This window comes from Staurois parvus, unplaced genomic scaffold (assembly GCF_062004578.1).
Source record: "Staurois parvus isolate SC_StPar_1 unplaced genomic scaffold, SC_StPar_1.0 ptg003708l, whole genome shotgun sequence".
NCBI classification, from domain to species: domain Eukaryota; kingdom Metazoa; phylum Chordata; class Amphibia; order Anura; family Ranidae; genus Staurois; species Staurois parvus.
The window spans coordinates 7,087-34,742 of NW_028321504.1; the positions used below are offsets into that span (position 1 = coordinate 7,087).

General features: G+C 41.4%; 1 long non-coding RNA gene across 1 annotated transcript in view; it reads right to left on the reverse strand.

Annotated features, from left to right (window-relative positions):
* Positions 1 to 8,140: 8,140 nt before the first annotated feature.
* LOC149427503 (uncharacterized) overlaps positions 8,141 to 27,656 on the reverse strand; it is a 46,252-nt gene continuing 26,736 nt past the window's right edge. The window contains exon 4 of the long non-coding RNA XR_016311265.1: positions 8,141 to 8,257. This is a non-coding gene — a long non-coding RNA (uncharacterized LOC149427503). The remainder of the gene's footprint in view (positions 8,258 to 27,656) is intronic.

The following is a 27,656-nucleotide window of genomic DNA, read 5'->3' on the forward strand; positions in this document are numbered from 1 at the left end:
CTGTGTATATATATTTTTGTCACAAAAGGATACTGAATAATGGGAGAATCTGTTTATGATAAAGGGTAATGGTATGTGGTTATATATTTGTTTTATTATGTTATATTAGAAGAGCTTCACCAGTATTTGATTTAGAATAAAGCGGGTAAGTTACTAGCCGCCTAAACCAGAGAAGAAAATAACTCGACAGAAAATATTCTTCTTAATTTATCCTCATACAGGTAATAAAATCTATAACCCACAGGAATTGCGTTTAGCACTTATTATGGAAACCTCTAAAGTCTCCAGACTGATACTTTAAATTTGTCATTAGAAAGATCAGCATTACTGAGGTTGAAAATACCTTTTCCTATCAAAACCTCCTCCTTTTTGGAGTGTCCATGGGTTCGCCTGCCTCCTCTCTTTCTTCTGTATTTTCAACTTCAGTAATGCTGATCTTTCTAATGACGAATTAAAGCTCCTGGATAAGGGTCTTAAATATGCCCCTAAACGCTCCCTTAATAAGTTTGAATCATTCATTGATGTGCAAAAATTTATTAGAAAACTATTAAAAGAGATTTCCTGAGTAATCCAATTACATGGGATATCATAAAGACTAATAATTACTCTAATCTCAGTAATGCCTCAACCTTCAATCCACCTCCTCAGATAAACTCTTCTGTCGGTCTATTTAAGGATCAGGTCTTGAAAGATCTTAACAATCTCCAAATTAAGAAAGCCTATAACGATTACTCCATAAACAATGCCATGAAATCACTTCTTGATAAGAAAGATCTGGTTGTACGCCCCGCGGACAAAGGCGGGGGTGTAGTAGTTATGGGTAAACAGCATTATGTAGATGAAGTCTATAAGATTCTTGATGACTCTACCACTTACCAACCTTTATGTAAGAATCCTGTAGTTCCTTACAAGAAAAATCTTAAAAATATTATACAATCTGGCTTTGATAATAACATTATCACTCAAAAAGAGAGGGAATACCTATGCCCGAAAGCCCCGAGGGTGCCGATTCTGTATATTTTGCCGAAGATACATAAGAATGCGACTAACCCTCCTGGTAGACCTATAGTAAATGGTATCAACTCATTGTGCTCTAAAATTGGAGCCTACATCGATTGCTACCTTCAACCACTAGTAATACATACCGCTTCCTACATTAGGGATACTAAGCAAGTTCTGAACAGCTTAAAGAATGTTAACATCACTTCTTCCACTTATTTGGTCACGGCTGATGTCGAGTCCCTGTATAGCAGTATTAATCACCATGATGGTATGGACACGGCAGAATATTATTTGAAGCATGAAAGCTCCCTCACTACTACACATGTAAACTTCATTCTTAAACTACTAGATTTCGCAATGAGCAGAAATTACAGGTGGTTTGATAATCAATTCTTCCTTCAGATCAGAGGCGTAGCGATGGGGGCTAAGTTTGCCCCCAGCCTCGCCAACCTCTTCATGTCCTACTGGGAAGAGGACATTATTTATGCCAGGGATTGGCCAGAGTTGATTTTCTATAAAAGGTTCATTGATGATGTCCTCATACTGTGGAATGGGAATGAACAATCCCTCAAAAAAATTTTTGGCACTCTCAATTATAACAAAAATATCAAATTTACCTTCAACTATAGTCTAACGGATATTAATTTTCTAGATCTGATACTTATGCGTTCTAATGATAAAATAATAACTAAAACCTATTTTAAAGCGTCTGATCGTAACAGCTATATACCATTAGACAGCTGCCACCACCCCAATTGGCTTTCAAATATACCCCGGGGACAGTTCCAGAGATTACGAAGGAACTGTACTGATTTAGAAAATGATCAAGCTGCTGTTCTGAAGGAAAGGTTCATTGAAAAAGGTTATCAAGGTACTACATTGGATTATACTATATTGTCAGTGGCCAATATGGATAGAGAAACACTTCTCAGCAATAATCCCAAACCGATTAAAAATTTGATCTGCCCCTTTATAACAACCTTTTCTGTACAACATAAAGCTGTTAAACACATAATTAAGAAAAATTGCGGAATACTGAAAGCGGACCCAGTTCTATCCAAAAATTCTGCCCGAGGCACCTGAAGTGATTTTCCGAAGACCCACCACACTGAGAGATAAAATATCCCCGAATGTGGTTGAACCTCCTGCCCAACCATCACCGTTGTTCAACCTCAGTGGCTTCTTTCCTTGTAATAGGTGTATAGCGTGCAAAGCTAATAATCTCAGAAAAAAGAAAACCACTACATTTTGTCTAACCAAGACAATAAAACCTATGACATTGATAAATTTATCTGCTGTAACACTAAGTATGTTGTTTACCTTTTGGAATGCCCATGTTCTAAACAATACGTGGGGCGAACCAAAAGAAGACTTAGAGATCGCTTGTGTGAACACATTAACAATATTAAAAAGGGTTTTAAGGATCACTCCTTGTCTTCGCATTATAAGCGCTTCCATAATAAAGATCCATCCACTCTAAAATTTGCAGGTATTGATACCATCTCTCTGCATTGGAGAGGGACACATAAGATTCGTGCAATATCTCAGTTAAACTAAGTATATTTACCAATTGAGCACCCTACATCCTTTGGGGCTCAACGTTGAACTAGATGTCAATTGTTTTATTGACAATAGTTAATTTTGTTGTCTTATTTTTATGCCATTGATTATTATGTATAGTTATTGTATTTTTATATCATGTATTTATATATTTCAACATTCGTTCACACGGGAATTTTTTGATAATTTTTTTTGATTATTTTTAATAAATTCCTTTTAATAAATATTTAATATTTTTATAATATTTTTATTTTTTCGATGTAATTCATTTTTATAATCAAGGTGTCTTAATATATATGAATTTATATACTGTTATAATTAAATAATTTTACCCTGGATTTGATCATACCATAACGGATTTAAAATTAATATCTATTTCCTTAATCAAAATTCTAATCATAATCATTATTTAAGCATGTTTCTATAACCATATATTTTTATCCTATATTTGATCTTGTTAAAATTGATTCAAAAGTGATATATATATATATATATATATATATATATATACACACACACACACACACACACACACACATTTTTCTTGGCGTGATTGCAGTTATAATCATCATTCCAGATATTACTACACCTTTTAATTGCATTTTTTTATATAATAACGATCGTCAGGATATGTTATATTTCCCGTCTGAACGAACATTTCACCTGCCCTTTGAAGGAATATTGATTAATGTCTGGAAGCAGACTTTTGGCCTCCGACAAAATGGCGCTGCCACACTGAGCATGCACTGTTTTGTCTATATAAACATTGTACCCACGTCATGGCGCTTACCGGCTCTCCCTCTGACGATGTGCGTGGCACGTAACGCGTAAGGAGGAGCCTGCTCGCGCCGTTGACGTCACGCCGTCGGAGCATCGTGGAGCTCCGGCGGCCATTTCCTTCTAGGGACGGTTAGTGTTTTACTGTCATTTGCCGTTCCTATTGCTATTTACTGGATGCATCCTTGTCCTTTCAAATAAAATTTGCTTTATCCGAACGTTATCACACCATGGGCATCTTTTTGCTTTGACCCCGCATGGGGAGAACCCCCTTTTTTTCAGAAGCTGTGCTACTCCGATTCCATCCAGAGTGGGAGGTTTCTATTTGCTGCAAAAGTAACACCCACACATCCCTTAAGGGGAACTCTGTGTCGGGGCCTTATTTGCTGTGACCCTGGACCTGTCTGATCTAAAGAGGGATACTCTTCCAAGGGCAGAACCAGATGTACACTTCCAGTGACACCAGGGAATAACTATTATACACTGCACTGTATCAAGTTTGGTTCCGGTGAGTGGGCATTTCTTACATTCCGTATTGAGGAACATCCACTGATCGGGAATAACTGAGGACTATTGATTTAAGCGCTGCACTATTTCTTTGATATTATTTATTGAGGTTTTACTGGTTGCCTTGAGTGTACAGCTGCTGAACTGATTAGCGCTCACTTTTTTACTTTGTTTACCCATAGTACCCATCTGTTGACAGCCCCGAATACAAGTCGGAGAATATGTAGGGATAAAACGAGCCAGACGAGCAGGCGTGTAATACCATCAATAAAGAACCTTATAGGCATTTTCTAGAATGATAACATTCCTAGAACATTTAGATAACACTTGGGTCATGGTCCGCTAATCCTGTTGATCCAAAGTGCCCCCGAGTTCCGAATGCCAACGCTGATGATAGGAACGGACCGGAGGAGTTACATAAGAAATAACGGAAGAGTAGACCAGAGAGATTAGGCCCGGAGCATGGGGTCTGTGTCTACATTGACTTTCAACCTGTAGGGTCCCGAGTGCGTCCGTATTAGTGTATTAATAAAGTGGCGGAGTTGAAGATAGCCAAAATGTTCCTGCAATGGGATATCATGAGAGGAGCGCAGAGATTCAAAGGTGAGTATTCGAGAGGGAGATAGCATCGAATGTACATCATGGAAGCCATTTGCTTGCCACCAGGCAAACTGTCCAGGATTATCACGACCTGGTGGGAATGGGTTATGTAGCAAACTTAGTAACTGTACGTGGGCAGAGATGAGGCCAGCGGAATATTTAATAGAATCCCAAATACGAAGCGTTAGCGTCGGACTAAGGGATGAAGGTCGATGAGTAAAAGGAAGCCACAGCAAAGAAGAGAGTGGTATCGGGTGGGAGTCCATCAAGTCTACAGTAGCCCACAAGGGGAAATGGTGAGATGCATGGAGATGGGCTAAGGGAGCAATATTGGCCGCCAGACAGTAAGACCGAAGATTTGGGACAGATAACCCACCCTTGGTCTTACGAGCAAATAAAATATGTTTACTAATTCTGGGTCAAGAAGAACTTCAAATGAATGACAGAAGTTTTCGCTGATGAATACACAATATATGCGAAGGAACAGGGACAGGTAAAACTGGAAACACATACAATAATTTGGTAAGATAGGTCATACGGATCGCATTGATTCTACCGAACCACGAAAGCGGGTGAGACCAGGAGGACAGCAGCTCGGTCAGTTCATTTAAGACGGCAGGGAAATTAGCCCGAAAAAGTCCTTCGTAAGTCGGGGTGAGCTTAATACCTAAATATAGCAGAGCCGAGAGCCATTGAAAAGGAAAAAAATGTTTCAAAGTAGCCAAAAGTGATGGTGAGAGAGTAATTGACATAGCCTTAGATTTGGCAGGGTTGACATGGAGACCTGAGAGAACTGCAAAGGAATCCAAAACCGCAAGTAAATTTGGCAAAGTAACCCCTGGGTTTGTGACTGACAACAATATATCGTCAGCGAACAGAGATAACTTATGCTGGGAGCCAGCTACATCTATTCCCTTAATATCAGGATGCATACGAATGGCTTCTGCCAAAGGTTCCAAGGCCAAGATAAATAGTATGGGAGAAAGTGGGCACCCTTGTCTAGTTCCCCTGCCAATTGGGAACGTTGAGGACTCAAATCCATAATATTTGAGTTTTGCTTGAGGGGATGTATATAGCGAAGAGATCCAACGTAAGAACGAGGGACCAAAACCAAAACGGTGAAGGACCGACATGAGATAAGGCCAGGACAAAGTGTCAAAGGCCTTGTTGATATCTAGAGATAGGAGCATCATATCAATTTTGCGAGTATGAGCCAAATGTTGTAACTGTAAAAATGCATCTGATGGCATCTCCGGCTTGCCTGTGGGGGACAAAACCCACCTGGTCTTTTTTTATCAGACGAGAAAGGAAAGAATTCAAACGAGTGGCTAAGATCTTAGTGAGAATTTTCATATCAATGTTAATAAAGCGAAAAAGGCCTATAATTTGCCCAAGAGGGATGATCTCGATCATAACCACATTAGCAGTCAGAGTCAGGGGAAAAGTTCAAACCTCCCTTCACCGCACTGAACATAGCGATAAGGTGAGGGGCAAGCACATCGGCCAATTTCTTGTAGTATAAAGCCGTGAATCCATCTGGACCTGGGCGTTTGCCCGTCTTCAGATCTGCAATGCATTGCAGAACTTCTGATAATTGGATATCACGGTCCTTCAGGTCCTTATGAGCCTGAGTCAAAGTAGGCAAGGAAAAATGGGATAAAAAGTCAGAAATAGACTGAGGGTCAGCCCATGTAGGATCCCTATAAAGTCTGGCAAGTCGATGCCGGGACTCCTCCAATACCGCTACAGGATTACTTGTGAGAGCATTCTGACGGGTGCGTAGAGAAATCAGTTTGGGGTGATGTGCAAAAGAGCGTAATCTACGTGCCAACATGGAATCTGGTTTATTTGCTTTACTACACCACTTCTGGCGGAAAAATTATTTCAAAGTAATCTGCTGCCTATGACTAAGGATTATATGGATAGATGGTGGGATTGTGCATTATGTTTTGTAATCTATTATGTTCTAATAGATTGGTGTAGTCTTTACCAATACGTCCACTCTACACCCTGTTCAAAATTATTATGCAAATGATATTTTTCTCATTTACCTAAATAATTGATGTAAATAACAGTCAGCATAATTCTCATGTTATCAACTATTAAGAGTACAATTCAAATTTTATTGAACAAACCTAATAACAGTATTTTTTTTAAACATAAAAAACTTACAATGCACTGTTCCAAATTATTACGCGCAGTAAGTTTCAAAACACTTTATAGGTTGTAAAGAACTGAAAATTGTCATTTGTTGTGTTTGCAGCATATTTACTGAAATCAAAAGCTATTTCAAATCAAACATTTAATAACATTTTAACTTTTAAAACATTTTAACAGGTCACGTTACATTTTAACATAAGATCCCTTATTTGATAGCAGCTTCACAAGTCTTGCATCAATTGAACTTGTGAGTTTTTGGACAGCTTCTGCTTGAATTTGTTTGCAAGATGTCAGAATAGCCTCCCAGAGCTGCTGTTTGGATGTAAACTGCCTCCCACCCTCATAGATCTTTTGCTTGAGGATGTTCCAAAGGTTCTCAATAGGAATGAGATCAAGGAAGGATGGAGGCCACACCATGACTTTCTCTCCTTTTATCCCTATAGCAGCCATTGATGCAGAGGTATTCTTTGCAGCATGAGATGGTGCATTGTCATGCATGAAGATGATTTTATTACGGAAAGCATAGTTCTTCCTTCTGTACCAGGGAAGAAATTGGTCAGTCATAAACTCCACATACTTTGCAGAGGTCATCTTTACACCTTCGAGGACCCTAAAGGGGCCGACCAGCTCTATTCCCATGATTCCGGCCCAAAACATGACTCCACCACCTTGCTGACGTCGCAGCCTTGTTGGAACAGGGTGGCCGTCCACCAACCATCCACTACTCCATCCATCTGGACCATCCAGGGTTGCACGGCACTCATCAGTGAACAGGACTGTTTGAAAATTAGTCTTCATGTATTTTTCTGCCTTATGCAGCCATTTCTGCTTGTGAGCATTGGTTAGTGGTAGAAGGTTCATGCACAGTTGCAAGACTCTGGAGGACTCTACACCTTGATGTCCGTGAGACTCCAGAGGCACAAGCACCTTCAAATATATGTTTGCTGCTATGTAATGGTATTTTAGCAGCTGCTCTCTTGATCCGATGCATGGATCTGGCAGAAATCTTCCTCAATGTGCCTTTATCTGCACAAACCCGTCTGTGCTCTGAATCAGCCACACATCTCTTAATAGTGCGATGATCACGCTTAAGTTTTTGTGAAATATCTAAATGTTTTCATACCTCATCCAAGGCATTGAACTATTTCACTCTTTTCAGCAGCAGAGAGATCCTTTCTTCCCCATATTGCTTGAAAATGGTGCTCTGCTTAATAATGTGGAACACCCTCCTTTAGTAGTTTTTCCTTAAATTGGGCTCACCGGCCAATCTAATTATCACAGGTGTCCGAGATTGTTTTCAGTGATCAAAAGAGCCCTGACACAATGCCATCCATGAGTTAAACTGAAAAACAAAATATTTCATCTTTGCGACACTTAAATAGAATTTTCATAATAATTTGGAACAGGGTGTATTATGACAGAGGACATGTTCATTTCTAATGCTGTGTGCAAAGTATTTTCTGCTGGAAGGTTGTGGACATTAGGAATAATTCTGCATTACAGCACAAATTTAGTTTAGCACAGCTAATGAATCCTACCTCATAATTTCCCGTCATGATCAGTTTAGCAAACTTTCTTGACCCGGCCACATTACATCGCTCCCCAATATTCACAAAGTTGGTGTAAGGTCCTATTATGAATGCTTCCAAGCCTGTAGAAGAAAACAACAATTATTAAAAAATATACTATTTTGAAACTGCACTCAACTGAAGCCACTTTTTTTTTTTTTTTTTTTAAACACAAAATTCTATTCCAAAACTGCAGCTACTCAGTTCACCAGTCAAAGTTAACGCATGTCATATCCCTAAAGATGTGGCTACTTAATCAGCCTCCACATCAACATGCATATGACCTGGTAATGAGGTTCAGACGCTTGAGTGATAGCTCAAACAACAGAAATGATTTCAATAGTTCTTTATTATTAATTCAGTAAACAACGTACAGAAGACTGATGCAGAGAAAAGATACACAATCAAAACTGTCATCTGCATACAATTTGAGTACATCAAAAGAATCAAGTCAAATGAGCTTGAGGAGATTACTGGATATCATAACAATACAAGAGGAACCATATAACAATGAGAATATGTATAATCTATTGTTTAATAGTGTCCAGGTTCAAAGCAAATACATTGAAAGAACCAATACAGAAAGGCAGTGGAGCACAAAAAAATCCAGTATTTATATTTCTATACAGTGCAAAAGTGGTGAGTTAGCTCCTATCCAGACTTACCAACCCTGGCAGCAAATGGCTATTTTAAAATTCAAATATATGTTCAAATGAACGTTACAGGTTAATGTCAGCAATGATTTCAACAAGCTTTGGCGGAGGACAGTAGATGAGTTCCATTTAAATGTTATGCAGGATTTTGCCGGGCGAGCTGGATTACATACATGTACGTGATCCAGCCTGTGGTGCGCAGCTACTAGCACCGGGCCACTTTCATAATAGCTGTGATTCCTATAACAATGCTATGATTGGCCCACAGCTATCACATGGTAAATGGGCCAATCACATCACTCTGTATTATGAGATAGAGGTGGACCAATCACAGCACACAATAATAATCGCAGCTGTTGTGACCCATTCATGATAGTTCAAAATATTAATCATCATAAATAGTGCAGCGCTCTTATAAATTTTAAAAATGATAATTCCTATTCAACCACTAAGTGCAATACATAAAAGTGCTCCAATGTAAAAGTGCCAAATTAGATAATATACTTATAAATATACAAAATTATCTTAAATAAGTTGTGCCACTCCAAAAGCGACTTATTATCTGTGCCCACACACTAAAAAATAGATGCAAGCCCCCTTCAAAAGAAAAAAGGGGGTAAACAAACAGTGCTTCTGTGCAATAAAGTGTCCACACTTCAAATGCCACTAAAATACTCAAAACAAAGCGTCCATGAAACAATCAATAAGTGATGTATAAATTCATGCAATGCGCAAATGGTGATTGTACTCCGTGATCGTGTCAACACTCTTCTCCTATTAAGGCTAGATTGCCTCCTCACCTCCTCCAGGTGACCCCCAGGGGCCAAACAGCTTTCAGGATCACCCTGGATCCCTATTCCTGAAGACAGGTACCGTTCCTCACGTTGTGGATCTCCTAAGGGGCTCCCATTGCCCCAGGCCGGATGCTTCTGAAGAACAATAGCTCACCAGCCCAGTGAGTCAAAGAAAAATCCTCTAAGTGTGGTATTAATTTAACCAAGACTCCTTTAATGTCAGCAAACGAAACGCCACTCACATGTTCCAGCAGTTCTCCCTCCTCACCGATGTGTGGGTGTAGTGATCTTTGTTAATGTGTGGGTAGATTGCATGAAGGAGCATATTATTTGATGCAGATTTTTGATGCAATTTTTTATGTAATCTTTATATTGGATTTTAATATCGAATATATATTTTTTTGTTATTTTTAGGAGATTATATATAGTTTTATATTAATTTTATTCTGAGTGTTAGGTAGAGTTAGTAGCATCCCCGTGACTCACTCCTTAGTGTCTATTCTATACATATTATGATTAATGAGATAATTTATTCATATTCTTATTTTTAATTTATTATTTTAATAAAGATATATTTAGCCTGTAGTTTGCCAGGGCTCCGTGTAATTACATAATACTGGGGTATTGTGAATTTAAGTATGTTTCTTACATTCCCCATACCGTATTATGTCTACTGTGTATTTTTAAATAGAGGTGTGCTTCAATAAAATGGCCGCGGTTGCCGCTAATTATCAGGGGAGGCGTGCCGTTAGTGTCATTAGTGAGTAGGTCCGGTATAAAAGGGAGGAGCTGCATTCCTATGGCGATACCCCGAGGAAGTCACAAGTAGTCTGTGACGTAACGCGTAGGTACGCTAATACGCAGCTTCCGGTGCGCAGTGACGCAGTTCCGGTGTCCGCCGCCATCTTGGTATACCCAGGAAGTTCCTACACATGCAGTACACCCACACATCGGTGAGAAGGGAGAACTGCTGGAACATGTGAGTGGCGTTTCCTTTGCTGACATTAAAGGAGTCTTGGTTAAATTAATACTGCACTTAGAGGATTTTTCTTTGACTCACTGGGCTGGTGAGCTATTGTTCTTCAGAAGCATCCGGCCTGGGGCAATGGGAGCCCCTTAGGAGATCCACAACGTGAAGAAACTTACCTGTCTTCAGAAATAGGGATCCAGGGTGATCCTGAAAGCTGTTTGGTCCCTGGGGGTCACCTGGAGGAGGTGAGGAGGCAATCTAGCCTTAATAGGAGAAGAGTGTTGACACGATCACGGAGTACAAGCACCATTTGCACATTGCATGAATTTATACATCACTTATTGATTGTTTTATGGACGCTTTGTTTTGAGTATTTTAGTGGCATTTGAAGTGTGGACACTTTATTGCACAGAAGCACTGTTTGTTTACCCCCTTTTTTCTTTTGAATGGGGCTTACATCTATTTTTTAGTGTGTGGGCACAGTTAATAAGTCACTTTTGGAGTGGCACAACTTACTTAAGATAATTTTGTATATTTATAAGTATATTTGCATTATCTAATTTGGCACTTTCACATTGGAGCACTTTTATGTATTGCACTTAGTGGTTGAATAGGAATTATCATTTTTAATATTTATAAGAGCGCTGCACTATTTATGATTATTATACACACTGTTTGGGTACCAGTTCGAGTTTTGGCAGATTCTAGTTAGGTAGACTTCCTTTTAGCGCAGGAGGACCTTGGTCCCAGTCCAAAATATTGCATCCACTGTAAAAGCAATTAAAAAAAAAAATCGCTGATAGGGAGACTCAGAGCTCTGAAGAAGGGCGTACGTTTCCCGAAACGCGTCAAACAACCACATCAAGGGTTTCCCATCATCTGGGACAATTACCACTGGCTCTTTGTCTCGGTTTTAAATCTCCTTTGGTTTGTGAGTATGCACTTTTATGCATTTTAATAAATTAATTTTTTACCACGGTAATGCACGAAGAGTGTGTGCCCTTACTTTGCTTTCCTTTATCAGTACCAAGATTTCCAGATCTTTCAAGGGCTGCACCTCAGAGAATGACAGATACAGTACCCCCATTCAGCATGAAGATTTGTGTGCTGGTTTCGTTTCATTTTTCTTGACTACCAACAAGATTGCCTGTAACTGAAGAGGCAACTCTGATTAGGTGTGCCAGGGGTTCCATCAAGAGGTGAAAAGTATTGGAGAAAACAGCCTTGTCTAGTTCTGTTAGGAATTAGGAACACTTGTTAGATTATACCAGAGGTGTAGACCGGCATGATAACCTTAAGAATTGGGCCGAAAAGCCACATTTTGAAAGAAAAGCTTTGAGGAACCCCCAGATCCCCAGTGTATCCTATGGAATGCTTTATCTGCATCTAATGAAAGTAAAAGACAGGAGATTATGGCGTTCTGCATGTTTATTAATGATGATACATCTAGTGGCGCCAGGAGACAGACAACTTTTGACAAATCCAACCTGGTCTTCATGAATTAATTGGAGATGATATTGAAGAGTCTTTGAGAGATAACTTTGGCATATATTTTAACATCTGAATTTAAAAGGAAAATACGTATACAGTTGCAGAGAAAGAAAGGGTCCTTGTCTGGTTTCAGTATAGAATCTACTACTGCTTGAAGCATTTCTTTTGGGAAGGATCCTGTGAGCATGCTTTATTAGAGACCTCTGTAAGGTGTAGCAGTAGGATTGATTTGAATTGCTAATATTAGTTGGGGAAACCGTCCAGGCCTGGGGATTTAGCTGTGAGGGGGGTATCAATGATTTACTTCAGGTCAGTGACAGTGAATGGATGAGATAAGGAGTGAATCTAATCAGTAGTATTTTGTTTACAGTTAACCTGCTCCTGCCGGCCATACACATACTGTATATGCGTCCTCTTGGAGGGTAGGCTTTATTGCAGAGAGGCCGCATATATGCATTTCTACATAAATATTTCCTGTGCTGAAAGCACAGTTACTGATGGGTACCGGAAAGCTCCCGCTGCATACTTGCATTTAGCAGCTTTCCGATCACGTCACCGCAATGACGGCCATTCAAAGACGTCACATGATTGAAATGCCTGCCTCCACATACTGGCATTTAACTTAAAGGGCCAGGAGGTGGCAGCGGGAAGGGGTTAAAGGACAAAGTAACTGATTCATTTGCTCTAGGGTTGGTTTTGGAGTCTGATTTTAAGTCATATAAGGAAGCATAGAACATCCTGCAAGCTACATCTATGTGTTTAGGATTATAGAGTTTGCCTTTCATTTGGGTATCAAAAAGGTAAAAGATTTTCTGTTTATAAAGGTATCTACTCTTAACCTTCCTTGCCAAGTAGGCTCCCACTTTGTTATTTAATGCGTAAGAATTGACATGAAGTGTTTTTCCATGCTTTTCATGAGGCATGCTTTTCCGAAGTAAAGATCAAACGGTTTGTCTATCTTTAAAAAATGTGTTTGTGAGAAAGGGAGAGAAATGCTGTTTGTTGTGGTCCTTTGTTTTAATATCGTAAAGAATTTGATCTATTTGTTGGGCAAGTTCCGCTTTTAGTCTTTGTCCCCCGCTCCCCATTAAGGATTGGCACCTTTGGGGAGCGGGTACCTGAATTTGACAGGTACTTGCTCCCACTTCCGCTGTGATCACCTAAGGCGATCGGAATCGGAAGTTGTCCTCCCCCCTTCTCTCCTCGTAGTCTTGTGGGACACGCGACAGGTCTCAGAAGACTAGAGGGCCATTCACAAAGCACTGGTTTTTGTGGTCGTTATGTTGGAATACTGCACTATAGCCCAGTCTCCAAAGGGAAGGGATCATGCTCTGCTTCAGTATGTCACATTACATATTGGCATTCATGGTTCCCTCAATGAACTGTAGCCCCAGACCATGACACTCCCACCACCATGCTTGACTGTAGGCAAGACGCACTTGTCTTTGTACTCTTCACCTGGTTGATGCCACACACGCTTGACACCATCTGAACCAAATAAGTTTATCTTGGTCTCATCAGACTACAGGACATGGTTCCATTAATCCATGTCCTTAGTTTGCTTGTCTTCAGCAAACTGTATACGGGCTTTCTTGTGCATCATCCTTAGAAGAGGCTTCCTTCTGGGATGACAGCAATGCAAACCAATTTGATGCAGTGTGCAGCATAAGGTCTGAACACTGACAGGCTGACCCCCCACCCCTTCAACCTCTTCAGAAATGCTGGCAGCACTCATACATCTATCGCCCGAAGACAACCTCTGGATATGACGCCAAGCATGTGTGCTCAAATTGTCACTGCCCTTTTGTACCCTGGAGGCCCACCAGAAAGTGTTCACTGAGATGCAGTGAGTAGACTTCACGAACGCCAATTTTCCCTATAAAAGTCACTCCCGGAGAAAGAGGTCAAAGATGTAAAAACAAATGTCGGTTGTGCTCCAGAAGAGGAGTTAGACAAGACACCAGTTTTTATTGTCCTCAGTGTCCTTCCCAACCAGGTATCTGCATAGGTGACTGTTTCCGCCATTACCATACTTCTCTACAATATTAGTGAAGTATGGTAAACGGAATTTCCTGCCATTCACTCCTCATGTCTCTGCCTGCTCCTGAAATGACCATAGCCTGTTATTTGACAATGCTACTGTCCGCTGCCTAAAATGACCATACCTCAGCCTGTTCTGGAATTGACTCTGGCCTGTTTATTGACAATGCATCTGCTTGCTGTCCAAACTGTCAACCACATTTCAGCCTGCCATCTGAACTGACCTTGGCTTGTTAATTGACCATGTTTTCTGCCCGCCACTTGGACTGATCTTCTGCCCTGCTACTCTAGTAGTAGGATTCAAGATAACACAGGGTCTCACATATGCGAGGGGCTTCAGAATAGTTTTTCGGAGTGGATAAAACTTACGTTTTTGGTTTTCTCCGGGTTTTAGAATCCCCAGAAAAGGGTCTGTTAGTTCAGAGGCTTTGAAGAGATAGGTAGGACGAAGCCTCTACCTCTGTGCCCAGGTCTTACCTGACCGGGCCCTAAGCCTGATATTTCTGCCATGTTCCTGCCTACTACCTGGACTGATAATTTGACTGTGCTGACCATGTCTCTGCCTTGACAATTCCTTTGGCTGCTGACCACATCTCTGCCTGCTGTCTGGACCAATGGTTTGGCTGTGCTGACGATATCTCTGTCTGCTTGCTGTACTGACTATGGACAATAATTCTGTCTGCTGCCTGGACAATTTATTTTGATGTCGCTGACCACGTCCCTGCCTGCTGCCTGGACAAATGCTCTCCTTTGTGGACAACTGCACTACTAAAACCACAGGTAACCTTTTGCTTACCATTATCTCAGCAGAATGTATTTTGAGGTGTAGTTCTTGGTATGCACATGCTATGTGTTAGAAATATGAAGGGCCTTCAAAAAAAATAGGTTGTCTGGAAATTAGATGTGTAATTTATGTACCTAGAACACCTGACGATGCTACTTGGATGTCGGTCCACTGTATGTGGCCAGGCTGTTAAAAAGTCTCACATGTGGTATTCTCACACTCAGGACGAGTAGCAGAATGTATTTTTGGGTGCATATTTGTTATTTACATGCCATGTGTTAGAAATATCTTATAATGGACAACTTTGTGTAAAAGAAAAATACGTTTTTATTTTCTTTCCACATTCCGAAAACTTGTAGAAAAAAATTACATGTTCAAAAGACTCATTATGCCTCATAGAATATATGTTGGGGTGTTTGCTTCTCAAAATGGGGTCATTTTGTGGGTAATTCCATTGTCCTGGTGCTTCAGGGCCTTCAAAAGAGTAATAGGTAGTCAAGATATTAGATGTGTAATTTATGTCCCTAGAACACCTGATAGTGCTCCTTACATGTTGGGACTCTCTATGTGGTGAGGCTGTGGAAAAGTCTCACACATTTGGTATTACCATACTCAGGAGTAGCAGCAGAATGTATTTTGCAGTGTATTTTGTGGTATTTACATGTTATGTGTTAGAAATATCTTATAAACAGACAACTGTGTAAAAAAACTACATTTTAATTTTTTTCCCACATTTTCTGAAAACTTCAAAAATTTTCTGAAAAAAAAAAAAAACACAACATGCTCAAAAGACTCATTATGCGTCTTAAAAAATATGTTTGAGTGTTTGCTTTCCAAAACTGGGTAATTTTGTGGGTGTTTCCTCTGTCTTGGTGCTCCAGGGCCTTCAGGAAATTAGATGTGTAATTTTTGCCCCTAGAATGCCTAAAGGTGCTATTTGGATGTTGGGCCTCTGTATATGGCCAGGTTGGGGAAAAGTCTCACACATTTGGTATTGCCATACTCAGAAGAGGTAGCAGAATGTATTGTGGGGTGTATTTTTTGGAATTTACATGCTATGTGTTAGAAATATCTTATAAATGGACAACTTTATGTAAAAAAAAATTATGTTTTCATTTTCTTTCCACATTTGCTATAGTTATATTCAGGAGGAGTAGCAGAATGCATTAAGAGGGCTCAACCATATGGTCCCAATAACATGGGTAGGCGGCCGCACCTCCCTCTTTTAATTAAAAAAAAAAAATGTATATACATAAGGTTACTGTGCCTTTAAATAAAAGAGTTTGGGCGGGAAAACAAGTAGCACGTGACCTGAGAGAAAATTCCAGAAGGTCACGACTAGTGGAAAGTTCTAGAACATGGGGCTCATTATATAAAGGACCTCCATCGGCAGGAGATTGCCAGCTGGTCAGTGTCAGTGCAACGAGCTCAAGGGAACCTGCACCTGACCATGAAGACACTGATGAGGGTATTGAAGCAATTGGGCACCACCGAAGCAGAAGAATGGCTCTGAAAATGCCTACAGATGGCTGAAGTGGCTGAAGAGGATGAGGAGCGACAGGAGCAAGTGGAAGAGACAGCGGAAGATAAGGCTGAAGACTCACCAGGATGTCATCGGGACAGAGGGAGACCAGCGGCTAGGAGTCCCCAGAATCCCTGACAGAACCGGTGTGGCCCACCGCTGCATTCAAATCCTTCCCCCGGTCAACAGGAGGCCGGTCCGGAGCAGCAGGAAGAGGCGGTATCAAGTGTGGGACGCAGCAGAGTAAATCCACGTGAGAAGAAGAGGAGGGTGCAGTCCCCGTCACCTCCAAGAAAGCGAGGTAGGAGGGCTGAACACTCAGCTTTGAATGAGATGGCTGTGGAGGCAGTGGCCGCTGAAGAGGTAACTGACTCTGCTTTCCTCTGGGTGGGAAGGTCAGGTGACTGACACAGTGGATGAGCCTGTGCATGTTATCCCAGCCATAACCAGTGGGGGGAGAATTGGTCAGCACAGGACTCTTATGGAACAAGTCATTGAGACAGACATCTAGTGGTGTGTTAACAGATTTATTGCATTGTATTTTGGATTCTTTTTAAAAAATAGCTAACAAAATTCCTGCTTCTGTTAATACTGATACTAATTATACGGCTGTTTGGTCAAATGAATTAGTAATTACAATTCAAGGGATAATATTTTTCCCATCAATAATGCTTTCGGAAATTTTGCGAGCAATACTTTGCCTTTGGTACAGTCTTCAACACCTAATTTGTCTATTAATAATTCAGCAGTTCCTGAGACGTGTCTAAAGGAAGTATTGCCTTGTGAAATATCGCCACTAGGTTATCACCTCTCAGCTCAGATAAAAGAAAAAATGTGGAAAGGGCAATTTTTAGATATTTTGTCTTTACTCCCATCTTCCAAAGATTTTACACATAAATTGGAAAACAAATTGGATGAAAAAACTGATGACGACAGACGGAGACCAATGGTGAGATCATTTAATATTTGTTACAGGCTTTCACTATTTATTCTAGTGTTTTGGGTGAAAAACACCCAGAATATTGCAGCGGTTTATTCCAACATTTGGAACATGTGTTGGAAGCATATAAAAGCTTCGGTGAATTAGGTTGGTATCACTATGACGAGTCTTTTAGACACAAATTATCTATTTACCCTTCTTTAAAATGCGGAATGAAAGATGTAGGATTGTGGCTCAATCTAATTCTTCCACAAAAACCTGCATATGTAAAACAACAATCTACACCTGTCATCTCTCCTTATAAAAGAGATTACTGCTATGCTTTTAATGAAGCCCAATGTAAGTGGGGAAATTCTTGTAAATACAAACATGAATGCTCCTTTTGTAACATTTAAGTGCAGAGTGTTGTCCTGAACAAAAGAAATGTCACATTACAAAACCAAAGTGATAACTTTCCAAAAAGCTTACACACCAGTGAAATTAACAAACATGCTTCATTGGCTGGAAATATATCCAAACAAGGAGATAGTCAAGTTTTTAATTGAAGGCTTTACAAACGGTTTCCAGTTACCTGTATTTTCTGGATCAGGTTGTACTTTAGTTAATTTAAAGTGTGTTTCACAATTTCCACATATAGTTAGGGAAAAATGAAACAAAGAACTTCTAGAAGGCCGTATGGCAGGACCATTTAAAAATCCACCTTTTAAAAATTTTAGAATATCACCACTTGGTATTATACCAAAAAAAGAGCCAAATTTGTTCCGTCTGATACATCATTTGTCCTTTCCAAAAGGATCATCTCTAAATGATGAAATTGATCCACAGTTGTCCTCTGTTTCTTATTGCACTTTCGAGGAAGCAATATATAAGATAAGAAAATTTGGGAAAGCAGCATTACTTGCAAATGCTGATATTAAGGCGGCTTTCTGCCTGTTGCCAATAGCCCCTTCTTTTAATTCTTTGGGAATATATTTTGAAGGACGTTATTATGACAAGTGTCTTCCTATGGGATGATCTATTTCGTGTGCTTATTTTGAGTAATTTGCTACTTTTCTTCAATGGATTGTTTCTTTTGAAGCAGGATTTGAAGGCATATTGCATTACTTGGATGATTTCCTTTTTATAGGTCCAGCAGAATCATCTCTTTGTTCTTTCATGCTACATTTAGTATGAACACGCAGCACTTGGCCGTACCTTTGGCCACAGAAAAAAACAAATTTTACATCTACAAAAATTTTATTTTTGGGAATAGTTATCGATACAGAACTTTTACAATTTCAATTGCCTTTGTCCAAAATAGATAAAATAAAATCTATTATTTCCTTGTTTTTGAGACGGAAAAAAGTGCTGTTAAAAGAGCTTCAGTCTTTAATGGGACTATTAGAGAATTGATAAGTACTTTTTGCAATAACCATTTGTCAAGTAAAATCAGAAGTCTGAGATCCATACCATAACGTGGTTGGACCAAGCCCCTATCTCAATATCACTTATAGACACCCTCTTGCAACCAAATACCTTTGTTTGGAGAGCAAACAACTTTTAATTGCAACATCCAGAGTATGCCTCAAAGCTCTCAAATTCTCTTTCTGAATTCTTTGCTCAAAACAAACTCAGTCTCTGACCCCTTTGTGGTATGGAGCTCTCACAAAGCATTTATTATAGGTTTGTTAATTCAAATGGGATCTAGAGAAAAATGAAAGAAGTCACAATGCTTAGATCTCCTACTAAACTCTATTAGAGTTATTGAAACCCAGAATAAAGCACAGCCCATCCAAGTTCCTAAATCAAAATTAACATTGTTGCGTCAAGAACTTTGATCTCTCCTATTGGACTCCTTTGAACATATGCAACATAAGCTGCAAGCCACCTTCTGTTCCACCTCTAAGGCAGGGAAAGCACTATCTCGTAAAATTAAAGCCCGTAGAATTAAATCCAGAATACCATTTCTTTATGACACTACTTCAAATACCAAAATCTTTAATCCTCAGCACATTGCAGATGCCTTTAGCTCCTATTACAGTTCACTATACAATATCAAATTGGATGATTCCATACACCAACCCTCTCTGATCAAGATGAACAATTTTCTTGAAGAAAAAAAAAATCAAACTTCCTTCCTTATTGGAAACGCAACTTAATTCTCTAAATGCCCCATTCACCCACCAAGAAATTATCTCCACAATTCGATCTCTCCCTATTAGCAAATCTCCAGGGCCTGATGGTCTGACAGCTGAATACTACAAACAATTCCTCTCTTTTCTAACAACTCATCTATGCTCCATTTACAACTTCTCCGCTTCCTCTTCATCTTGCCCCTCTGAAATGCTTCAAGCCCTCCTAATTACACTACCGAAACCAGGCAAGGAACTTACATCCCCGCAAAATTTCAGACCAATCTCTTTACTGAACCTTGATTTGAAAATTTATGCTAAACTAATAGCGACTAGATTGAATAATATTTTTCCTCATCTAATACATCTTGACCAATCCGGTTTCACCAAATTTCGTCAAACCTCGGAATGCAACCAGATGATTGATAGATCTTATACACCACACCGAGGTCTCTCGAACGCCTTCTCTGCTTCTATCCCTGGATGCAGAGAAGGCGTTTGATAGGGTCCATTGGAATCATCTTCATCAGGTACTACTCAAATTTGGATTTCATGGCCCTATCCTAAGCGCAATTTTATCCCTCTATACTACCCCTTCGGCTCAGGTTTATTCCTCGAACATGTTATCAGGTCTCCTTCACATAACCAACGGAACAAGGCAAGGGTGCCCATTATCGCCGTTAATTTTTAATCTTCTTATGGAACCCCTAGCGCAGCATATACGCTCTAACCCAAACATAAAAGGCTTTTCTATTGGTCATCGCACCCACAAACTAAGTTTGTTTGCCGATGACGTTATCCTTTTCATTTTCGATATAGCTTCCTCTTTGACCGAGTTATATCGTACTCTAAACTGGTTCAGCAAAGTGTCGTATTATAAAGTTAATGAGAACAAATCCGTAATATTGGATCTAGGTCTAGATGGTATCACCAGGAATATATTGCAGAATCAATTCCCCTTTACTTGAGACGACTCTGGCATATCTTACTTAGGAATACAACTAACCAAATCAGTTAAAGGACTGTTTTTGGCCAACTACATTCCATTTCTCTCAAAAATACAACAAGAATTGCAATCCTTACAACAACATGAGCTTTCCTGGGCTGGCAGGCTTGCTGTCTTTAAAATGTCTATTCTTCCCCAGCTGCTTTATTTATTTAGAACCCTCCCCATTCCTATCCCACGTTCCTACTTCAAATCCTTACAAACTTTGTTAAACAAATACATTTGGCAGGGAAAGAAACCCCGCTACACTCATGCAACACTTACAAAACATAGATCAATAGGAGGCTCTGGATATATTAACTTTAGTGATTACGATACATCATCGATACTTTCACAACTGAGAGAATGGTTTATTACCTCATCTACTGCAACATTGTGGAGTCAAATAGAATCTACCTACATTCAAGGACAGAATCTAAGTGCATGGCTCCTTGGAATATCCCTAGGGATTCCGATCTCACCCACTCTCCCCCCGCCTATTTTAGCGACAATTCTCATCTGTGCTCCTTGTCCTTCCATACATGCAGTGATGCCTAATCTTCCTTTGCACATTTTAATACATCTTACCCCATAGATATTCCCATAAGTCACTTGTCCACATGCGGCATAGCATACAGTCAGGATTTTTTAACGATTCCTCCCTTAAATCATTCACGTCTCTTCAACAGGAATTCCACCTACCTCCCAAATTACTTTTCACCTACCTTAGGATATCCCATTGCCTATCTAAACAATCCTACCCCTTTTACAAACTTCCTAAAAATGCTTGTAACTATATCTCTCGCTCCACTACTAAAACCAAAAGGTATTTCACTTTTCTACAATATCTTAAACCAAAAGAAAGCATTTACTAAGGTTAAACCACTTCTCCAATGGGAGGATGATCTTGCCTACATTTATACTGAGCAACAATGGCTTCACACATTTCAGTCAATTTACTGAGCCACTTGCTGCTCGACACTATGGGAATTAACACAAAAAATATCCCTTAGATGGTATCTCACTCCCGTTAAAATGGCGTTTTAATAACCACGTATCCCCTTTATGCTGGAGGGACAGCGGGGACCCTGGGAGCTTTATTCACATCTTTTGGTGTTGTCCATTCCTAAACAACTTCTGGTCTACAAATTTTCAAATTATATATGCTATTTCATGGTCCTCTGTTCCCCTAAATCCTGATTTAGCGTTACTGAATTTAAATATTGACAGTAATAACCCTCATGCCAAACACTCTGTCACCCACATTCTTTTGGCAGCTAGATTGAATATCACTAGGTCTTGAAAAACCTCTCATCTGCCCACTGCGTTTGATGCTATTGCATTAGTTCACAGGCACTGTTCTTATGAACTTGTGATGGCCTCTAGCAAAAGTAAATATAGAAAAGTACTTGCCCTATGGCAACCTTGGCTCAGATGGTACCAAACAAACCCACCTGTGTGAACACCTCACTTTGGTAGAAAGTTCTTTAGCTGATCTCTCTAAGCTTTGACATTTTAAATGTAAACTTTACTATGTCACTGGTCTTTTTGTGATTTTTTTTTTTTCTCTGTTTTACCTGTTTTTATTTCTCTAATTTTAGCAATGACTGCAGAATGTTTATCTACTGCATACGGGTATATCTTATATTTTTATGTAAAAATTTCCAATAAAATTATTGAAATATAATGGGACTGTTCGCATTTGCAACAAGAATTATGCCAGTTGGCAGGATATGTTCTCGACATCTTTCATTAGCTATGTCAGGTCTTAAGTCACCAATTTCTCATGCCAGATTAACTAAGAGGACCTGCTAGCATGGCTAAATGTTTTTCAGATTTGGAATTGTTCACAGATGCAGCAGGGTCATGCGGATTTGCTGCCGTTTGGAAAACGCATTTGTACTGTGGAGAATGGCCTGCTAAATGGATTTAAATTAAAGTGAATAAAAACGTAGTATTATCAGAATTATTCCCTTTAGTAGTAGCATTAGAAATTTGGGGAGAGCACTTTGCTAATAAGAGGATTTTAATACACTCAGATAATAAAGGCGTCATTTATTCAGTTAATTGCTTATCATCCAAATCAATTTTTGTTATAAAATTGCTGAGGCACTTAGTATTTTTATGTTTACGTTGAAATATTTGGCTAAAAGCTAGACATATACCAGGGAAGGAGAATCAAACTGCTGATGTTTTCTCTCAATTTCAGATATCAAGATTTTGGCAATTGCTGCCCAGTGCGGACAAGGAAGGTTTTGCGTGTCCAGAACTTCTATGGGACCTAATTTAGAAGTCTTGACAAAATCTTTAAAAAAATCAGTAGCACAGAGTGCATGGGTTGATTATTCAGTCACCTGGGATAAATGGATAAAAACGATTCTGGATTTCAGTTTGATTCTCCTTCTGAGGCAGCAATTTTGAGCTTTCTAGGTTCCTTAACCTCCCTAGCGGTCTGATGTCAGCATTTCTGTGCTCAAAGCGGTACATTTTTTTGCATGGAAATATGTATTTTTTTTTTATTGTAGGCCTGTAATTTTTAGGAATAACTCACTGAAATCTGTCCGAACAAAAGTCTAGTAAACATCCCGGGTATGTTAAAATTTGAAACACGAAATCATAAATTATAATTTAATAATTAATCATAAAAAATTAATATAATAAATTTAATTCAATAATATATGTAGCAGGCTCCTTGTACAAGAGGATTCAGAAGGAATCACATGTTCAGCAGTCAGTCCTTCCTCTCTCTCCCCTATTTGTAAAACCTGGGCATTCTGCCAAGTTCATGACTCATCCACTACACAGCAAAGAACGCTGGGAAAGGGAAGGAAGCAGGAAGTGAAGGGGAGAACATAGACACACGAGGCTGGAGAAAAGACAGGGACACGTGGAGCCCGTCCAAGGAGAGGAGGAGGCACTACAGCACTCAGCGTGGATAGAGGGACCCTGCTGTGTGTTCAGAGTCTGGTGAGCTGTCCCACTGGAGAGAGTAAGACACACCATTTACACTTTGCATATAGACTGGGACATCCGCACCCCACTGCTGGGATCTCACCCATCCGGGGCCCTGTGCAAGCCACAGATCCCTCTGCCTGCTTTGCCCCTCACCACCAGTGTAATTGAGACTGTCTGCCCCGGGGACTGACACATACTGGGAGATTGCATCCTACGACTGCCCCTGGTCTTGGGGTGCTTTGTGTTGTGTTTAGACACTGAGGTTGGACCCTCTCAGCGCAGAAACCTAGTGAAATCGGATGTAACCCACACCAGCTGAAACTCCAAAGAAGCCTTCAGCTGCTATTTACTTCATTGTAAGGACTAAACGTGCACCAACTAGAGCTCCACCGTTACAAGGACTAGAGTGGGGGAATCTGGCTTAGTAGCCTTATTAGAGGTACCTCTTTATTGCATTCTGTTCTGACTCTGAGGTGATTTTTGGCTAACGCCCCTCAGAAGCAGAATCATACACCGGTGTGGGTAATACATTTCATTGATAGAGTATAAGTAAGTTTATTTGTTTGATATCAGTTGTAGTCTGCTTAAAGTGCAACTCTGCCATCCGGAGACTCTTTGCTGTGAAGCCCTCTAGTGGCAGACCAAATTTACTGCATTGCATAAAAGAAGAAAAGTAAGTTTTGAAGTTGAAAGGGGAACCCCACCCCTCTACACTGCATTTCATTCTCCATAAAATTGTTCTTGTTTCATTTAACCCTGTGTCAGCAAATTTCTTGGCGGGGTATTTGCTATTCATTACCAGTTGTGCCAGAGGGATTGGGTTTGCTTAGGGTTGGATCTATTGAGCGCAGGACCCATAATATATTCCAGCTTGTCCCAAGGGGCAGTGCTACACGTGGGGGCTCGTCCGGGATTCTTGCTGCTCAATTACCCAACAACCACTCAAGCAGTGCCCTATACCAACTCCTAAGATGGACGTCGCAGCCGCGACCAAGTGGTGTAGCAGGGAAAATGCTTGCCCAGAACGGAGTGTAGTGGTCGAGTTCCCCAGAGAAATGGGGACCGAAGAACAGATTACCAAGATAGTGAATGCAATACCCACAGAGGGAAAGAAAACGTGGGTGATAGATGTGATACCCGCCTCAGACACCACCCTGGCATATGCCCTGCTAGAGTGGAAGAAGGGGATCCCTGACAGTTTCCAAGGAGCCAATATCCAAATAGAGGATGGGACAAGGCTCCAGTTACTTCAGTTGAACACCCCCGGGCCTAGTTGTGCAAAACCTGAGAGGGAAGAACCCCTGCCCCAGACACCTCTAGCCACCATAGGCCCGGAATTCCTTACTGCATTGGGGGACTTCATGTTAAAATGCCGCAAAGACCCCTCTCCATACACAGGGATGTATCGGAAGCTCCGCTTCTTCTCGGGTAGGCAACCAATACCTACCGGGGAGGATGGCTTTGAAGAGTGGCTAGACCAAGCCATGCAAGCACTAAGTGAATGGGACATTCCTGAGGCCCACAAGAAACAGAGGATTACGGAGAGCCTAAGGGGCCCTGCATTGGAGGCCATTCGCAACCTAAAACATAGCAAACAGGATTTCACTGCTTAGGGCTATCTAGATATTTTACAAGATGTATTTGGGCGTACTGAAAAGGCTTCAGACCTCATCTATCAGCTGGAGCATACCTACCAAAATGAAGGGGAGAAACTCTCCAGTTACATGGGACGTCTAGACAAGATAATATACCAAATTCTGCTAAAAAGGGGAATAGGCCCTGAAAGAGTAGATGAGGTTCGGGCGCAACAAGTCCTACGGGGAGCCAGGCCCCTAGACCCCATTGCCATTCTATTACGAACTCGGCGAGATGGTGGCCTCCTGAACTATCCAGACTTGATCCGGACTGTGAGAGAGGAGGAAGCCATGTTGGATGACAAAGAGAGACAGTCAGGCTCTGTTGTAGGGGTCCGGGTAGTCAATGTGGGAGGTGACACCCCTGAAGTTGAACTCCTTAAGACTCAGGTGTCCCAACTAATAGAGATGGTGACCTTACTAATGGCAGGACCGTCGGGTTTAGCGAGAGAGACGAGAGAAGTTTCTGAAAACCTGTCAGGAGTTGCCCCAACGCAAGCAACTAGTCCCACCATTCAAATGACCTGCTTTAATTGTGGAAGGACCGGACATGTCAGGAGAGTCTGTCCAAGCCCCAGGAAGCCTGAAGCTAAGCGCCAAAAACCGGCGGAAAACTTCAGAGGGCCCTGGTAAAGGAGCAACCCAGGGACCCCACCACCACAGCTAGCTCCACTCAACCAAGTAAAAGGGGGGTGAGGAGAAAATCTGGCCCTATCCAGAAGGACCCCACCATCCCTTACAAACAGCCTAGGGAAAATGCCACTTTACCTCAGGGAGTCAGTGCACACCTCAAACCTGAGAGTCAACCACGGCTTAGGCCGAGCCAAAACTCCCCCAGGAGGAGAGTAAGGATAAGAACTGCAGAACAGAAGAAGACGACTACCTGTTCACCACTCCCTGAGAATTTAGTGGGACCCTCCCCTGTCGTCCCGATTCAGGTAGAAGGGATTTATACCAGGGCTCTTCTGGACACCGGAGCCTAAGTAACCCTTCTGTACCGAGACTTCTATGACAAGCATCTGCAGCATTTGCCCTTGCAGAAGCTGGAAGATCTGGAAATATGGGGCATAGGAACCCAGAAGTTTCCCTATGATGGTTACCTATCGGTCAGACTAACTTTTGATCCTTCCATGACAGGGAAGGCTGAGACTTTCGAAGCCTTAGCCGTCATCTGTCCCTGGCCACCTGGGGCCAATGGGAGTCCCCTAATCATAGGGACCAACACCAATCTTGTCAGAAGGCTGCTGGCGCCATTGGTCGAAGAGCCCAATGATCAACCCACTTCTGTACATCCCATGCTGAGGCAAGCATATCAGCACCTGGTACAAGAGAGGAGAGCCCCAGCGGAAAGAATAGGGAAGATATGGCGCCTGGATCAACATGACAAGGTGCTACAACCCGGAGAGGTGGCGTGTTTACAGGCATCAGTCAAATTGACCTGGAAGCAGCCAGGCCCCTTCATTGTCCTTGAGGCTGGTGGCTGTGCAGAGAACACAGGAGTGGAGATCCTCCCGGAGGTAGTGTCAACAAAAGCGCTACGGAGGAGCCACGGAAAGGTTTCGGTCAGTGTTCATAATCCAACTGCTGCCCCAGTGAAAATCCCAGCTCGGGTGCTGTTAGGACATGTGGATCCTGCAACCCCAATCTTGCGCACTGAGCTAGGGGACGGAAGAGAGAAAGAAATCCCTGTCGATGCGTTTTACCCAAGGAACACCCCCCTTTCCCCGGAATGGAGAGAGAGATCAACCCCTAAGGTGGCGGGCTGCATTCTCCAGAAGTGAGTTCGATGTGGGGTGTGCAGAGAGTGCCCATCATCGGATCCGGCTTCGAGAAGACTCCCCATTCAGGGAAAGGGTTCGACGAGTTCCATTGGGAGATTTGGAAAACCTGCATGAGCAATTGGCAGAGTTGAAGAGGACAGGCATCATCAGAGAGTCCCGAAGCCCATACGCCTCTCCGATAGTGGTGGTCCAGAAGAACGGATCTTTAAGATTGTGCATCGACTACCGGACGCTAAACCGAAGAACTGTTCCTGATCAGTATACCACCCCCAGGATAGAGGATGCTTTGCAAAGCCTATCAGGGGCAAAGTGGTTCAGTGTGCTGGACCTGAAGAATGGGTATTACCAGATCCCCATGCACCCGGAAGACCGAGAAAAGACCGCGTTCATAACCCCAATAGGGTTCTTTGAATTTGACCGGATGCCTCAAGGTTTGTGCAACTCTCCAGCCACCTTTCAAAGGTTGATGGAGAAGACGGTGGGTGACATGAATTTAATTTAAGTACTGGTATACTTGGACGACATCATTGTGTTCGGGAAGACCCTGGAGGAACATGAGGAGAGATTGGAGAAGGTGCTCAAGAGACTTCATGATGAGGGACTGAAGTTGTCTTTGGAGAAGTGCCAGTTTTACCAACCCTCGGTCAATTACCTGGGTCATATCGTATCTGCCGATGGAGTGGCCACTGACCCCAAGAAGCTGGAAGCTGTCACCTCATGGCCGAGGCCCCCAAATGTCACAGAGCTCAGATCTTTCCTGGGGTTTTGCTCCTATTATCGCAGATTCGTCCAGGGCTTTGCTCGGATAGCCCGCCCACTCAA